Raw genomic sequence first — 12,588 nt, 5'->3', positions numbered from 1 at the left:
TCTGAGAGTCCTGCTGGGTTTGAAATGTACTGGGATGTTGTGTTTGTTGAAGATCCTTCTGAATTTCTCTGATACTCCAGCAACATAAGGGATGACGATGTTTTACAACAACAGACGTAAAAAGTTAAAGCTCCGTCTCACAGGAGACACTGCCAGATGTTCCCAGCAAACCCTCACAATAAGTTTGGGTCTGCTAGGTCTGACCATACCATACCACTTTATTTATAAAGCACTTAAAACAGCTACAAGGCCAACCAAAGTGCTGTACAGACAGAACAACAGGTAACACACAAAGCAAAATTCAAAATGAGGTAAATCAGAATATAGACATAAAAACGATGCAGATAATGACGACAAACCAGTGTGGAGCATACAGGATCAAAACACAGATCATCTGGTGTTGAAAGATACTGAATAGTAGTGAGTTTTTAAACGGGACTTGAAAACCGAGAGGGAGGGGGCCTGTCTGACAAGCAGAGGTAACTCGTTCCAGAGTCTTGGTCCTGCTACAGAGAAGGCCCTGTCACCTCTGCGCTTAAGACGAGTTCCTGGAACTGTGAGGAGCAACTGGTCCGCTGACCTCAGGGAGCGTGGTGGGACATACGGTTGTAGCAGATCAGAGAGATGGGGGGGCGACACTGTTTAGTGATTTGTAGACATACATTATTTTGAACTGGATTTGAAGGTGAACCGGTAACCAGTGCAGTGAGGCCAAAACTGGTGTAATGTGCTCTCTTTTGCCTGTACTGGTTAAAAATGGGGCTGCTGCATTCTGGACCAGTTGTAGTCGTGCAGTGGAGGTCTGACTGAAACAGGAGTGAATTGCAGTAATCAAGCCTAGATGTAATGAATGCATGTATTACTGTCTCCAGGTTCTTTTTGGACAATATGGGCTTCAGTTGAGGCAGCCGCCTCAGTTGGAAGAAACATGATTTAACAATCATGTTTACGTGATTGTTAAGTTTCAGGGAAGGGTCCATTATCACGCCCAGATTAGTGACTCTTTGTTTTTCTGACAGGGTTAGAGCAGAGAGGTCGATGCAGTGGTTTGTGATCGTGTCGTTGGGAGGGAACAACATGACTTCAGACTTCTTTTCATTGAAACTCAAGAAGTTTAAAGCCATCCAGTCCCTGATGTCAGCCAGGCAGTCAAGCAGCGGTTGAATAGAGCATGTGCCATTGTGCCTTAGGGGGAAGTAAATTTGACAGTAATCGGCATAGAAGTGGAAGGGCATGTTGTGTTTCCGGAAAATAGCACCAAGCAGCAGCAGGTATAAAGGGAATAGGAGGGGACCCAGGATGGACCCCTGCGGAACCCCCCATTTAAGCTCTGCCTCTGCGGAACTAAAATCCTTGATGGAGACACAAAAGGATCTGTCAGTGAAGTAAGATCTGAACCAATTGAGGACTGACCCTGTGACGCCCACCCACTGCTCCAACCTAGCAATGAGGATCTCATGGTCGATGGTGTCAAAGGCGGCTGTGAGGTCCAACAGGACAAGCAACACAGAATCACCGGTATCTGTGGATCTGAAGATGTCGTTAAAGACCTTCAGCAGGGCAGTTTCAGTGCTGTGGAGAGGTTTAAAGCCAGATTGGAAAAGCTCTAAGATGGCGTGATCCTCCAGGAAGCACTTCAACTGGGACTCAACTATTTTCTCCAGTACTTTAGAAACAAATGGAAGTTTGGAGACAGGCCGGTAGTTGGAAACGACTGAGGGGTCAAGGTTTGTTTTTTCAGTAGAGGCTGGACAGCAGCATGTTTAAAGGATTTTGGTACCACGCCAGTGGATAAACTACTGTTTACTATAGCAAGAATGGACGGACCTAGAGTTGGAAACACCTCCTTTAGTAGTCGAGGGGGGACCACATCAAAGGGGGAACCAGAAGGTTTCAAGCTGCTCATGACCTGCTCTAGAGAAGATAGAGTGATGGGTTCAAATGGTCAAAAGGAGCTACAGATTGAGGTGGGATGGATGGGTCATGAGTTGGAGGGGAAATGAGAGCCCTGGTGGTCGCAATTTTTTCCACAAAGAAATGTAAGAAGTTGTCGCACAGCTCAGTCGAGGCTTCCAGAGGTGATGGTTCAGTGAGGTGGAGAACAGAGTTTAGGGTGGAGAAGAGGACACGTGGGTTGTGAGAGTTTGAGGTAATTATATCAGAGAAGTATTTGGATTTAGCAACTTTTACTGCTTTCTGATAACGGCACCAACTCTCTTTAAGTATCTGGAAAGAGACCTGCAGCCTGTCTTTCCTCCACTTTCGCTCCGCCCTCCTACATTGCTGCCTAACGGCCTTGGTGACGTCACTCAGCCAAGGTTCTGCTCTGAGTTTTGATTTTTTGGTTTTAACAGGTGCGACATGATCCAGAGTCTTTAAGCAGACAGAGTTTAACTGGGATGTCAGCTCCTCAGTGGTGGTGAGAAACACTGGGGGCTGAATGATCATTTCAGAGTTATAAACATCTGTGAAACGTGCGGCAGTGAAGTGGTTAATGGTCCGAGTGCGACGTGCAGGAATGCACGACTTAGGAGTTAGATGGGGGAGGGTGAACTCAAACCGGACTGGCATGTGATCTGAAAAACCATTATCACCAATAACAAGATTATTAACAGTCACATCATGAGTTACAACAAGGTCCAGTGTATGTCCACGCTCTTGGGTGGGACCGTTTACATGCTGAGTTAAATTAAAAGAGTCCAATAGATCTAAAAAGTCCTTAACCAAGGGCTTCTCAGGACAGCACACGTGCAAATTAAAGTCCCCAATAATGAAAACATGATTATATTTTGGTGTGATTTCAGCCAAGAAGTCAGAAAACTCATTTTTGAAATCCTTAGAACGAGGTGGGCGGTAGACAAGTGCAAATAACGTCGGAGGTGAATGTCCGAGTTCAAAGACGCTCAGCTCAAAGCTGGCACAGGGAACTGGGATGGGCAGTTGTTTACAGTCAAAAGTTGATTTGAATATTGTTAATAATCCACCACCGCGCCGGCCTGATGGCCGCGGGGCGTTAAAACACAGACAGTTCGGTGGCAGTAAATCCGTCAAGGCGCTGGACTCACCCGAAGACATCCAAGTCTCTGTGATGCACTGAAAGTCCAAATCGTGCTCTTGAAAGTAGTCCCAGAGGATAAAAGTTTTGTTGCTGACAGATCTTGCGTTGACCAAACACATCCGGATACTGTCCAACATGGAGCCAGCAGCGGTGGAGTTAGCGCACGCTAATGGCCGCAGGTTTTCAATAACAGCCCCTCCAGGTCGGTCCGAGCTGCGCAACGGCTGACAACTCCTGCTGGTTACCTGGTCCGGACACACAGGAGAGGAAGATGCAGCACGCAGAGCTTTCAGCTTCACCAGCTGACCAGCACGTTTTCCCCGGCGTCTGAAGCGATGTCTCGGGGCAGGCAGGTGAGGAGCGCAGCGAAGGTAAGCTGGCACATCTGCCAGCAGGGGGGAGGGGGGGTTCCAGAGGTACGCTGATAATAGTCCAAATAAGCGACTTCAGTGCCAGAAAAATGAAGATTCAAAAGTTGTTGTCTGTCATACACCAGCAGAGAGTTGATGTCACAGATGTGAAATGCAAAAAACAAAAATAATCCGAACACCATCAGCAGAGGTGGATTGCAAGCCATGTACACGGGCGCCATCTTACCGGAAGTGACCGGCATCCTCCCCCACCATCGGAGCCAACTCACCACCAGGTAGTGATCAGTGGACAGCTCCGCCTCTCTCTTCACCCAAGTGTCCAAGACATGTGGCCGCAGATCAGATGAGACGACGACAAAGTCGATCATCAAACTGCGGCCTAGGGTGTCCTGGTGCCAAGAGCACATATGGACACCCTTATGCTTGAACAAGGTGTTCGTTATTGACAATCCATGACGAGCACAGAAGTCCAACAACAGAACACCACTCTGGTTCAGATCGGGGGGCCGTTCCTCCCAACCACACCCCTCCAGGTCTCACTGTCATTGCCCACGTGAGCATTGAAGTCCCCCAGCAGAACAAGGGAGTCCCCAGGAGGTGCACTTTCCTGTACCCCCTCCAAGGACTCCAAAAAGTGTGGATAATCTGAACTGCTGTTTGGTGCATAAGCACAAACGACAGTCAGAACATTTTCCCCCCCACACGTAGGCGGAGGGAGGCTACCCTCTCATTCACCGGGGTGAACCCCAACACACAGGCACCAAGATGGGGGGCAATAAGTATGCCCACTCCTGCTCGGCGCCTCTCACCAGGGGCAACTCCAGAGTGGAAGCGTGTCCAACCCCTCTCAAGGAAACTGGTTCCAGAACCACAGGTGGTGAGCCCATGGGAAGGGGTACTCACGTCTCCTCTTCGGGCTGTGCCCGGCCGAGCTCCATGGGTAAAAGCCCGGCCACCAGGCGCTCGCCCGCGTGCCCCACCTCCAGGCCCGGCTCCAGAGTGGGGCCCCGGTGACCCACGTCCGGGTCCATTCCTTTTACTCATCATAGGGCTCTTTGGGCTGCACTTTGTCTGGTCCCTCACCTAGGACCTGTCTGCCTTGGGTGACCCTGCTAGGGGCGTAAAGCCCCTGACAGCATAGCTCCTAGGATCATTGGGACACTCAAACCCTTCCACCACGGTAAGGTGGCAGCCCAGGGAGGGGTGTGTCTTATCTCACTCAGCCTTATAACCTGAATCTCTCACTCTCTGCTCTTTGAATTGAGAAAGCTCCTTGGATGAGGAGCGAAACATCTTCTGTTACAAATAAAGTCCAGTTGTTTTTGTATTGAACGTTTTTTTTTTTATTCATCTACCAGGAAGTTTTAGAGCACTTCATGCTTCCTACTGCTGAACAACTTCATGGAGATGCAGATTTCATTTTCCAACAGGACTGACAGTTGAGCTTAAATGGACAGAGATTATTGTTGTCAGTTTGAGGTAGGGTGGGACAGAGGCCTATGCAGGGACAGGTTGAATACCTGAGTAAATACCCCTGAGAGCTCAAACGCACAAGTCTTCAGTACCTGGCAGGAATTCCATCTGGCTCTGTAGCTTCCCTCGTGTTCACGGACCTGAACACAGATCTCACCTGATGCTCCTGGATAGTGAGAGGGCTTGTGTGGCTACATGAGGAGAGGTTGTCTCGAAGCAGGTTTCCTGAGCCAGGGAGGCAGCGACACCGACTTGTAATCTGTGGGCTGCTTTAGGCCACACCTGACGTGGATTGTCAACAGGTGATTCTCCACTGTCCTTTTGTTAAGGTGACCAGATTTCTGAAGGTAAATCTGGGACATTTCCAGCTCAGAGACCAAAAAGAATGAAATTTTATCAAGAAGAAATTAAAAATGGGAATTACACTACACTCATCTCCAGGTCAAAGGTCACTCTTTCAGGGATGAAGATGTTCACATCCTGGACAGAGAGGAACGATGGTTTGAGAGAGGAGTAAAGGAGGCCATCTTTGTGAAAAGACATCGTCCATCATTAAACAGGGGCGGAGCCTCCGTGTTCAACTGTCCCCCTCTTACTATGCTGTTTTTCTAAAATTACTGCCTCTGGATTGTTCTTTTTTCAATGCTCCAAGGACAACTGGTCGTGGTGGAGGATTATTGGCTGTTTTTAAGAAACATTTCCACTGCAGACAGCTCCATGGTTCAGCTAATTATTTGAGTTTTGAACTGCTCTGTTGTGAGCTGGGCTGCTCCAACCCAGTTCTGTGTGCCATTTTTTACAGACCCCCCGGATACCATAAACAGTTTTTAAATGAACTTTCTGACTTTCTAACTGGTGTTCTGCTCCAATATGATCGGGTTGTGATTTTAGGAGATTTTAATATCCACGTGTGCTGCCCTGATAAACCTTTAGCTCAGGACTTTCTAGACCTCATCCAGTCCTTGAACTTTGTGCAGAGTGTTGTTGGTCCGACTCACCAGCAGGGCCACACTCTAGACTTAGTCTTAACACATGGTTTGTCTGTTTCTGATTTAGAAATTGGTGACACTGTTTGTTCCGACCACAAACCGGTTTTATTCAACACCTCATTGATTTGTGAACCTGCACCTCCCCCCACACCCAAGCCCTGTAGGATTTTTAACCCTTCCACCGCCACACTCTTCTCTTCCATCTTTGCTGGTAATTCTGTTTCAGACTCTGAACTCTCTGCGGGTCTTACTACAAAGGAGTTGCTTTCTCAGCATCAGGAGGCGTGTGTACAGATCCTGGACTCAGTCGCCCCTTTAAAGCTCAGGAATTGAAAACACACGCCCCACCCTTGGGTAAATGAGACTACATGAGGGGCAAGACACCTGTGCAGAAGAGCTGAACGTCGATGGAAAAAAGATAAACTCCAGGTTTCCTTTGATGTGTTAAAATCATGTTGGAAAGCTTATCAGACCACTGTTAAACAGGAGAAAAACAAATATTTCTCAAAAATTATCAACTCAAACAGTCACAACCCCCGCGTTCTTTTCAACACCATTAACACCATTAACACCATTAACACCATTCTAAACGTGCCTCAATCTGCCACCATTGAGGCCTCTGTCGACACCTGTAATAAGTTTGTCAGGCATTTTGCTGAAAAGGTTGAGTCGATTAGGTCATCAATTCCACACTCCACAGCCGACCCTCCAGTTCTTGTCCCCTGCTCAGCAGTCTTCAGTCACTTTGACCCATCTCACTCTCATTTTTAAATGAGGTCGTTGGTCACATGCAACCCTCAGGCTCCCCTGCTGATCCCATCCCTGCTGATCCCATCCCTGCTGCATTTTTTAAACAGGTTCTACCGTCAACTGGACCCTCTGTTCTTGCCATTATTAACAGCAGTTTGGCTACAGGTGTGGTCCCTGATGTTTTAAAACATGCAGTGGTAACTCCTTTAATTAAAAAACCTGGACTCGACCCTGCAGCTTGTTCAAACTTCAGGCCAATCTCAAAACTTCCATTTATTTCTAAAATCTTGGAGAAAATAGTTTTTAATCAACTAACCAGGTTTTTGAATGTAAATGGAATTTTTGAGATTTTTCAGTCAGGATTTAAACACCTGCACAGCACCGAGACAGCTTTAGTAAGGGTCTGTAATGACATTCTGCTAGCGAATGACTCTGGTCAGTCTGTGATCCTGGTACTCCTCGACCTTACCGCTGCATTTGACACTGTTGATCACAGCATCCTTATGTCACGGCTAGAACACTGGGTTGGGATTACAGGGGTGGCGCTAGAATGGTTCCGTTCGTATCTGGGTGACAGGAGTTTCTGTGTTAACTTTGACAATCATTTATCTGCTTCTGTCCCTCTTTCCTGTGGGGGCCCACAAGGCTCAATTCTTGGACCCCTTCTGTTCTCATTGTATCTGCTCCCCTTGGGGTCAATCCTGAGGAAACATGGTATTTCGTTTCATTGTTACGCCGATGATTCTCAGATCTATCTGCCTTTAAAACCAAACAGTTCTTGCTCCATCCTCCCTTTGCTAAAATGTCTTGATGACATCAAGACGTGGATGGCTGCAAACTTCTTGAGCTTTAATGATCAGAAGACTGAGGTCATTGTGTTTAACCCAAGCTCTACCACTGTCACTGATCCTGTAAACCTGCACTCCCTTCAGCCTCATCTAAAGCAGTCGGTTACCAATCTCGGGATAGTGTTAGACTCAGACTTTAAGTTTAATAACCAGATCAACTCTGTTCTACAAAAGAGCTTCTTTCAGCTAAGGCAGATAGCAAAGCTTAAGTCCGTTCTGTCCAGATCTGACCTTGAAAAACTAGTCCATGCATTTATTACTTCCCGGCTGGACTACTGTAACTCACTTTATGTTGGGATTACTCAGGCTTCACTTTCACGTCTCCAGCTCGTACAAAATGCTGAAGCTCGGCTTTTAACAGGAACTCACAGGTTTGAGCACATTACTCCGGTTCTGTCCTCTCTTCACTGGCTTCCTGTACGTGTCAGAGATGATTTTAAAATTCTCCTGCTGACATTCAAGTGCATTAACGGCCTTGCACCCTCATACCTCTCCGACCTTCTTCTTCCTTATACTCCTTCTCGGGCTTTGAGATCATCAGACCAGCTGCTTTTGGCCGTACCAAAAACCAGCTGAAGCTCAGAGGAGATCGAGCATTTTCAGTCGTGGGCCCTAAACTCTGGAACAATCTGCCCATCAACATTCGACAGGCCACCTCAGTCTCTGCTTTTAATTCTCTCCTAAAAACACATCTGTACTCACTGACACATCTGTACTCACTGACATTTAACACAGGGTGATCGGATTTAGATCTAGTTTTTCATTGATGCTGATTTTGTTTATGCTTTTGTTGTTATTCCTATTTAACACAAGGTCATCAGATCTGATTTAGTATTTCATTGTTTCTAATTATGTTTTCGGTTTTATATTTTTATTCCATGTGCTGTAAATATATCTTGCTACTTTTTATTTGATGCTGTGCTATTTTTGTTAAGCACTTTGGTAACAGTTTCTGTTTTAAATGTGCTCTATAAATAAATCTGACTTGACTTGACTTATTGCTAGTATCACTCAGCCCTCTGTGAACAGTAAGCAGCCATCAGGTGCTAATGATCCATTGTTAGGCTGATGGTCCTTCTTGAGCATGTGATCAGCTGGTTCTGGTTGTCAGCAGCAAAACTGGTTGATCCACTCTGAGACGGTGCTATTTAAGAGACTGAGCTGAAAACAGCACCTCAGACTGAGGAAGTCCTCAGGATGAGAGACGAAACGTTTCTACATTTTTTTGTTTTGCTTTTTGAATGTCCAGAGGACCAGATTTGACTTTTTTTAGATTTTGAATCTACAATTATGTACTGCAAACCTCGCCTTGTTCGACCACTTCGATCGGGGCTCTGGACCCCCACCCCCTCTGCTTGTTGATGTACATCCATCCATCCATCCATCCATCCATTTTCTTTACCCGTTTGTTCCATTTTGGGTCACGGGGGTCGCTGGTGCCCATGTCCAGCAATCACTGTGCGAGGGGCGGGGTACACCCTGGATGGGTCGCAAGTCCATCACAGGGACACATAGAGACCGAAACGAGACAAACAACCATTCACTCTCTCACTCACACCTAGGGACAATTTAGAGTTACCAATCAGCCTAACATGCATGTTTTTGGTCTGTGGGAGGAAACCGGAGCACCCGGAGAAAACCCACGCATGCACGGAGAGAACATGCAAACTCCACCCAGAAGGGCCCCTGGACCGGGGTTTGAACCAGGGACCTTCTCACTGAGAGGCAGCAGCTCTACCAGTTGCGCCACCGTGCTGCCCTTGTTGATGTACAGTACGTGTTTAAGTGCAGCACGTGGCGTTCCTGCCCAAATACATCGCTCCAGGCACCGTGGAAAACGTTCCGGCCGTCTCATGGGGATTAAAACCAGCATCAAGCTCTATGCTGCTTTGTCATTGCTGTTGACCATCAGATGGTAAACTGTCCATCTGGATGCTTTGCTGATCCTCTCGAGTCCTGCCTGCTACAGGTGGTCAGGCCTGGTATGCGCAGCAGATGTGCATGTGCGCAGCCGCTGCAGTTTCAGCCGTCTCCAGAGGAATATAATCAACATTGGATCGTCTGCTGGATCGTCTGCTGCCGACCATCTGCTGGAAATTCGCCTGTCCAGGTGCTTCGCTGATCCTGCTGGGTCCTGCCTGATCCCCGTAGTCGGGCCTGGCCCGCGCCGCGGGTGCATACAGCTGCGGTGACTTGTCCTAGGAGGCGCGGTTCAAACTCCAATAATCTAAAACAGCTGATCTGTGCTCTGAGCTCAGCTTTTCCTTCAGCTACTGGTCCTACAAAGATTGCTCTGCTGAATGTGAGGTCACTGGTAAATCAAACCTTCATCCTAAACAACTTTTTCTGCTCCAATGGACTGGACTTCATGTTTGTTACAGAGACCTGGCTCGTCCCTGGTGAGTTAAGTGTTTTTTTGAACTTTTGCCGGTGGATTTGCCTTTTTTAATGCTCCAAGGACTTCTGGTATGGGTGGTGGATTATTAACAGTTTTTAAAAAGCTCTGGAACTGCAGACAGCCACAGGCTGTGACATTTCAGAGTTTTGAACTACTGTATTTTGAGCTGGGCCGCTCCAACCCAACACTGCTGCCTGATCTACAGACCACCCTCATACAACAAAAACTTTATAAGTGAATTTTCTGACTTTCTGACTGGAATACTGCTCAATTACGACAGGGTTTTGATTCTGGGAGACTTTAATGTGCACGTCTGCTGTCCTGACAAGCCTTTGGTGCAGGAGTTTCTAAATCTGCTACAATCTTTCAACCTTATGCAAAATGTTGTTGGCCCAACTCATCAACAGGGCCATACACTTGATTTAGTTCTGTTTAATGGATTATCTGTGGAAAATCTGGAAATTGGGGATGCTATTGTTTCAGATCACAAACCCATTTCATTAGAAACTTCTTTTGTTCATGAGTCTAAATCCCCCGCTCCAGCCAAGAGTTGTCGAATATTTAACTCCTCAACCGCTGCTCTTTTTTCCTCTGCATTCATCACTGATGCTGCTTCAATACCAAACAGTCATAATCCCCATGTTCTTTTTAATACCGTAAATTCCATTTTAAACGTGCCTCGGTCTGCCAGCATGGAGGCCTCCGTTGACATCTGCAACAACTTTACCAGATACTTTGCTGATAAGGTAGAGATGATTAGGTCATCCATCTCCCAGTCCACAACTGACCCCTCTGTCTTTATCCCTTGCTCAGCTGTCTTCAAACAGTTTGAACTCATTTCACTCCCATTTCTGAACAAAGTTGTTGGTCAGATGAAACCCTCCAGTTCCCCCGCTGACCCCATTCCTGCGTCGTTTTTCAAACAAGTTCTACCCACGATTGGACCCTCTGTTCTTACCATTATAAATACTAGTATTGTGACAAGTGTGGTTCCAGATGTTTTCAAACATGCAGTAGTTCATCCGTTAATTAAGAAACCTGGACTTGACCCTTCGACTTGTTCAAATTTCAGACCAATCTCAAAACTTCCCTTCCTGTCCAAAATCCTGGAGAAAATAGTTTTCATTCAATTAAATGAGTTTTTGAATGAGAACAGAATCTTCTAAATTTTTCAATCTGGTTTTAAGCAACTCCACAGCACTGAAACAGCATTAGTAAGGGTTTGCAACGACATTATGATCTCAAATGATTCTGGTCAATTTGTGGTACTTGTACTCCTGGACCTTACTGCTGCTTTTGATACTGTTGACCACAGTATCCTCATATCACGGCTGGATCAGTGGGTTGGGATCACAGGTGCTGCATTAGAATGGTTCCGCTCATACCTGAGTGGCAGGAGTTTCTGTGTCAAGGTTGGTAATAATGTATCCGCCTCATTACCTCTTTCTTGCGGGGTCCCACAGGGTTCGATTCTTGGACCCCTTCTGAGCTCACTTTATTTGCTCCCACTGGGGTCCATCCTGAGGAAACATGGTCTTTCATTCCATTGCTATGCTGATGACTGCCAGATCTACCTGCCTGTGAAACCAGCCAGTGTTTGCTCCATTCACACTCTGTTAAAATGTCTGGACGACATTAAGGCCTGGATGGCTTCAAATTTCTTAAGTTTTAACGATGAAAAGACTGAAGTCATTGTTTTTAGCCCTAGCTCAACTGCCTCCACTGATCCTGTTAACCTGGACTCTCTTCAGCCATATCTGAAGCAGTCTGGTAAAAATCTTGGGATGGTTTTAGACTCTGACTTCAAGTTTGACAAACAAATCAACTCTGTTCTGCAGAAAAGCTTCTTCCATCTCAGACAGGTAGCTAAGCTCAAGCCAGTGTTGTCCAGACCCGACCTTGAGAATCTAGTCCACGCCTTTGTCACGACCCGATTGGACTATTGCAACGCACTGTATGCTGGGATCAGCCAGGCCTCCATCTCACGCCTTCAGCTCGTCCAGAATGCTGCTGCTCGGCTTTTAACCGGAACTCGTAGGTCTAAACATATTACACTGGCTCCCTGTGCGTACTAGAATAGTCTTTAAAATTTGCTGGTGAAGATTCTCAGTCATCCAGGACATGATGAATTCAAAAAGCGTTCAATACAAAAACAACTGGACTTTATTTGTAACAGAAGACGTTTCGCTCCTCATCCGAGGAGCTTTCTCAATTCAAAGAGCAGAGAGTGAGAGATACAGGTTATAAGAATGAGTGAGATAAGACACACACACACACATATATGTAGATGGGCAGTTGACACCTAAAACCTAAAACAGTAGGTCTTTGTTCCTCTAATTCACAGTCGAGGCCCCTCTGTTCCCATCAGGTGTGAAAACCGGCTGGGAATCTGTTTTAAAGTTGCATTATATGTTTTTGAAAGTGGGAATCTGAGGCCTCCTCCTCTGTTAAGAGATGGTTTTTCTCTTTTTACATAAATTGCTTCCTTCACCCCCCTCTCAAACCATCTGTGTTCTCGGTCCAAAATGTGCACATTTTGGTCCTCAAAAGAGTGTCCCTTATCTGTGAGATGGAGGTGAACAGCTGAATCTTGTCCAGAGGAGCTGGCTCTCCTGTGTTGAGTCATGCGTCTGTGAAGAGGCTGTTTAGTTTCTCAATGTAGAGGTCTGGACAGTCCTCGCTGCACTGGACCGCATACACT

The sequence above is a fragment of the Nematolebias whitei genome, chromosome 12 (assembly GCF_014905685.2).
Source record: "Nematolebias whitei isolate Nwh7 chromosome 12, NemWhi1, whole genome shotgun sequence".
Classification (NCBI taxonomy): Eukaryota; Metazoa; Chordata; class Actinopteri; order Cyprinodontiformes; family Rivulidae; genus Nematolebias; species Nematolebias whitei.
This window is presented reverse-complemented; position numbering follows the sequence as displayed.